Here is a 4,926-nt window from a genome sequence, read left to right on the forward strand (position 1 = left end):
CTGGGGCAGCGGGTGGGGAGCAATAGTCTGTGCTCCAGAGGGCCAAGAGAGGTACACATACAAACATTTGTTGAGCACCTACTGTGTGCCGGGTACTCTGCTGGGGGTGGGGGACATGGCAGTGAATGGGATGAATAGGTGTCTTACAGTCATGGGCCAGCCCCAGGGGCCTGTGGGGACCCTGAGGGCAGAGGGTTGGTTCCTTGAGGTGGAGCCTGAGTGGGAAGTGTCATCCATCCGTCTGTGAGAGCCGCTGCTGGCTGCTGAGCTGGGTCGCACGCAGAGCTGAGGCTGGCAGAGGTGGGACTGGCTCCTGGGGGTGACCTGACCTCGTTAGCTGCAAGGACTCTGAGGTATCTCTCTGGGGCTCAGTTGCTGCAGCTGCTAAATGGGCGTATGAGGTGACAATAGCTGCCCTGCACCCGTGGCTCCGTGGCTCCGAGGTGTCAGGTCATGGGGGACACCCCCCCAGGCAGGGTCTGTGGGGGAGAGGCCCACCCAGGGGCAGGGGCCAGTCGCCTGGCTGGGACACCCACATCTTGTCAGGGACACAAACGAACAGGCCTGTTGGGCTCTGAGGCTGAGAAGTGAGATAAACTGGAGGGGGTGGAGGGAGCTGCTGCCTGGGAGGACGAGGATGGAGGATGCGGGGCTGGGCTTTGGGACTGGTAAGGAGGGAGAGAGGGTTTAAGTGCGCGTGGGGGGGGGGGCGGATTCCTGGCAGAGGAAACTGCATGGGGAAAGGTGTGGAAATAGTGAGGGCCTGGGGGAATGGGGCAGGCCATGGCACTGGAGACCTGGCACGGGGCATGTCCTGGTGGCTGGGCGCCAGGTGGGCAGCTCTGCTCTGCCCTGCGGGGGAGGGGATGGTGGGGGGACTTGCGCAGCTCTGCACACAGGGCCGGCTGTGGCCCAGCAGAACGGGGAGGGGAGGGTGTGTGGTGTGGGGCTCACGGTGCGTGCTTGGGGGACAGTGTGTGGGTGGTGGGAGCTGTGCCCGTTTCAGGGGTGTGGGTGGGCTCCCACATGGCACGGGCGAAGAGTCAGGGGCAGAGCGGGTGGGGGCGTGAGGGGAAGGTGACAATAGAGCCCCAGATCTAATACCACCCCACCCCTCCAGAGCTTAGCAGGCTCTGCACCCCCAGAGCCAACGAGGGGCTCTGTGGACCCCTCCTTCTGACTCACGGCAGATGGGGGCATCACGTGAGCAAACCTGGCAGCTGGGGGACTGGGACCCCTGGGGACAGGCAGATGGCAGGGGCGGAGGGGCGGGGAGCAGGGTTGGCACAAAGGGGCCTCTCACACAGGGTGGGTGGGGTGGGTGGGGTGGGTGGAGCGGGTTCTGGCTGGCTCTGCCTCTGCAGTGCTGCCCTCCCCCATCCGTCTCATGCCCCATCGGCAGCCCCTGAGGTTCTGGGGAGCCCTTTGGATTCTGGGGTCAGGCCTGCGCAGCTGGGCAGAGGAACCCCGGGTCGGGGAGGAGCGTGGCACATAGTTTCTGACCCCTGCTCGGTCCCAGCCTGCCCTGGCATCCCTCTGGCTCTCAGAGCCTGGTCCCCTGGGCTCAGTGCTCCGCCCGCACCTTTCTTCCTACGATGCGGGTGTTGGTGCGGAGCCACCCAGAGACGAGGACACTGAGGCGCAGGAGGCTCACCTGTGGGTGGCCTCTCGTGTTGGTGGCTCTAGAGTCTGGGCTCTTGTCCACTGAGCTCTCCTGGCCCCTCGGAGGGGAGGGGGCTCCTGGGCCAGGCCAGGTCTGTGCTGGGTGCCCTTGTCTCGAACCCCATCCCTGCTGCTGCCCACGTCCTCCAGGACCCGCAGAGAGTGCGAGGCCGCTTGCCTGGGGAGAGCCTGGCTTTGTTTCTCTCTGGGTGTGTGCACTTGGGCGCCTGCCTCCGTTTCCTCACCTGGAAAGCATCTGCCTGGGAGCTGTTGTGAGGACGATGGGCTTGCTGTGGCCCGAGTAGATGCCGGCCTTACCGTGGTCTCCCCATGGCCAGATGGGCGCACGAAGGCCTGGGAATCTTATAATAACTCAGGGACTTTCCCTGGCCTCCCACCTAGGAGAGCTGGGGCCACCTGGGCTTCGGGAAGCCCCCCTCGGCCCCCGAGCCTGACTTGAGCTTGGGTGGGGAGGCCTGTGGGTGGGCACCTGTTCCTGGGCTGATACGGCTCCGGCGGTTTGTGGTGAGTTTGGCAGCTCCAGGCAGAGATCAAAGCCGACCCCTGGAGGAGCCGGCAGAGCGGGGCGGCCTCTGCATTAGAGGGAGCCGGCCATGGGGTGGGGACCTCACTGCCCGGAAGCCAGCCCAGCTCCAGTCCCTGAAAGGCTGCAGTTCTGCAGCTAATGGCTCCGTGCGGCTCCCCAGGCTCAGGGCCACTTAGCCGTCCTCGGCCTTCTCTCGGTTCCTCCCCTCCTGTCCTCCCCGGGAAGCGCTGGCCTTACCGCTCTAGGCCCCCGGGGGTAAGCGGGGCTCACGGACTGCTGCCCACCCTCCCAGCCTCCTGGGCCGTCCTGTCCTTACCTGCACACAGGGACGCCAGTGCCGCCCGGGCAGGGTTGGTGCTGGAATTTGGGTGATAAATCAGCACAGAGAGGACTTACTTAGCTGAAGGCTTTGTCTTTGGAGCTGTGGGGGTGGTTGAGTTAGAACTAAGTTCAAACGCTTGAAAAGTGACCTTGAGCCTGGCCGGTGTGGCTCAGTGGTGGAGTGTTGACCTATGAACCAGGAGGTCACGGTTCGATTCCCAGTCAGGGCACATGCCCGGGTTGTGAGCGTGAGCCCAGTGTGGGGCGTGCAGGAGGCACCGATCAATGATTCTCTCTCATCATTGATGTTTCTCTCTCTCTCTCCCTCTCCTTTCCTCTCTGAAATCAATAATACATATATATGTATGTGTGTGTGTGTGTGTGTGTGTGTGTATACATATATATATATGAAAAGTGACCTTGAGCTAAGTGCCTTAAAATCCCTTAGGCTGTGAAATGGGGGTGGAGAGACCTGAACTCCACTAGGATTAACTGTGATAGCCACATGCTGTAGGGACTCTGGGCAGGAGAGCCTTCCCCCACATCCCAGACCCCGGCTCCTCTGTTGTCCAGCTCAGCTGTTCCCTGGGAGAGGCTGCACCAGGCGGGGCAAGCTCGGAGCAGCTTCCAGCTCCATCCGCCGTGTGAACCTGGACAGGTGTCCTAGCCTCTCTGTGCCTCGTTTTCCTCCTCTTTGAAATGAGGATGGTAACGGCACCTTGAGAGGGTTTTGTGAGCCACTAGGTCCTGGGTGCTGAGGATGGTGCCTGACACACCACAGCGACGTGGTCACTGCCACCCCCCGGGCCAGCCCAGCCCTCTGTTAGGAGCAGCGGTGAGTGCACCGGGGAGCCATGGCCTGTCCTTCCATGCCGTCACTGGAAAGGCACCAGGAACCCTCGGCCCTGAGCGCTCTCACCCCTTGAGGTCTTGATCGGCCTTATGGCTCCAGGCTGTTGCCCAGCACTGGGACTTTCTCCTGCTGCCTGAGCCCCAAGGCCTGACCGGCTTGGCCACTGTCCTGGCCTGCAGGGGAGGCGTGAGTTCAAGTGGGGCTGGTTTCCTGGGGCAGCGCTCTGTGGTCACATGTCCGCTGGGCTGAGTTCCAGTGGCCCCCGGGGGCTGCACTGGGTGGCTGACCCCTCTGGCTCCCTGGTCAAGTCTGGCCCTCAGGGTGTGGCTGCATCTTGTGTCTCCGACCCTGTATCGGGGGACAACTGCCCAGACCCACCTGCCTTGTGGGTGACAAATGCGCGGGGTGAACCCCAGGGGCCGGCTGGGGCAGTGAGTCACGCCTGGCCTCGCGCCCTCTGCCCGCTGCTTCTCTGGCTGTGTCACCATCAGGGCCTGTGTCAGACCCTTGGGGCAACTCATGACCCAGCCCCCTCCGCCTGGGACGTCCGCCTCCACGACCAACAAAGACGCTCATTCAGTCCCAGGTGCTATTAGGCCTCAGAGATTTACATTTTTATCCTCCTGGCACAGATGGGGAAGCAGGTTCCATCCCGGGCCAGTCAGAGGGTCCGGGGGCCTAAACCCGGGTCTCCTGCCCTCCAGCCTGGACCTTCTCCCCACGACACCACCCGTGGAATTCTCCAACAAGGCAGTGAGTTCCGTGATGCTCTCTCATCCCTGCAGGTGTTACGTGTGCCAGGGAAATTGTAGAGGGAACTTGGGCACATGTGGGACTCTTCATGGCCCTCGGGGGAGGCACCCACTTCCACATTCGTCCAGGGATTACGTCCCTGGCAGTGCCCCGGACACTCTCGCAGCATCGGCCAGTGTTTGTGGGCGGGTGGCGAAACCCTCCGTGGCCTTGCCTGTCACCGCGCCCGGACTTCCCCATTAGTGCCCCCGACAGCATCTCCCGGGCTCCTACTCGCCTGCTAATGGCTCAGAGAGCTGGTGGGAAGCCCAGAGGGCATCAGGGGGAGTCAGGGCCTCAGGGGCGTGGACCGGAGTGAGGCTGGAGGGTGTGAGGGAGGTGTGGGGAAGGGGGCCACCCACCTCCTAAACCGTCAGGGAGCGGATGCAGCCCCTTGCTCTCCCTATCCAAGGGGTCTGCACCCGGGTAGGGGCGTCCCTAACCTCGAGGGACTCCCCCCTCCACCCACCTGCACGTGACCTTGCCTTGGAGAGTGGTGGCAGTGGGCGGGGCCGGAAGGAATCCTCTTGTGGTTTTCTCAAAGCTGAACTAATCCTTTGTCCCCATGACCGCGCCTGCTGCACCCACCTGGGCTCTGCCACCTGCGAGCACATCCCAAACCAACGGGCAGTGTCTGCTCTCCAGCTTCCGGCTGGGAGTCGAGCATGCCCAGGTCCTGGTGCCTGGACTGGGGAGGGGGAGCTGGGCCCAGGTGCAGCCCCCATGGCCAGGACCAGGGGCAGGGGATGGC

General features: G+C 63.3%; 1 protein-coding gene across 1 annotated transcript in view; it reads left to right on the forward strand.

Annotated features, from left to right (window-relative positions):
• The window catches only part of ADGRG1 (adhesion G protein-coupled receptor G1), a 27,324-nt gene that overhangs the window by 1,026 nt on the left and 21,372 nt on the right, over positions 1 to 4,926 (forward strand). The gene's annotated exons all lie outside the window — the stretch shown is intronic.

This window comes from Myotis davidii, unplaced genomic scaffold, assembly GCF_000327345.1.
Source record: "Myotis davidii unplaced genomic scaffold, ASM32734v1 scaffold590, whole genome shotgun sequence".
Taxonomy (NCBI): Eukaryota; Metazoa; Chordata; class Mammalia; order Chiroptera; family Vespertilionidae; genus Myotis; species Myotis davidii.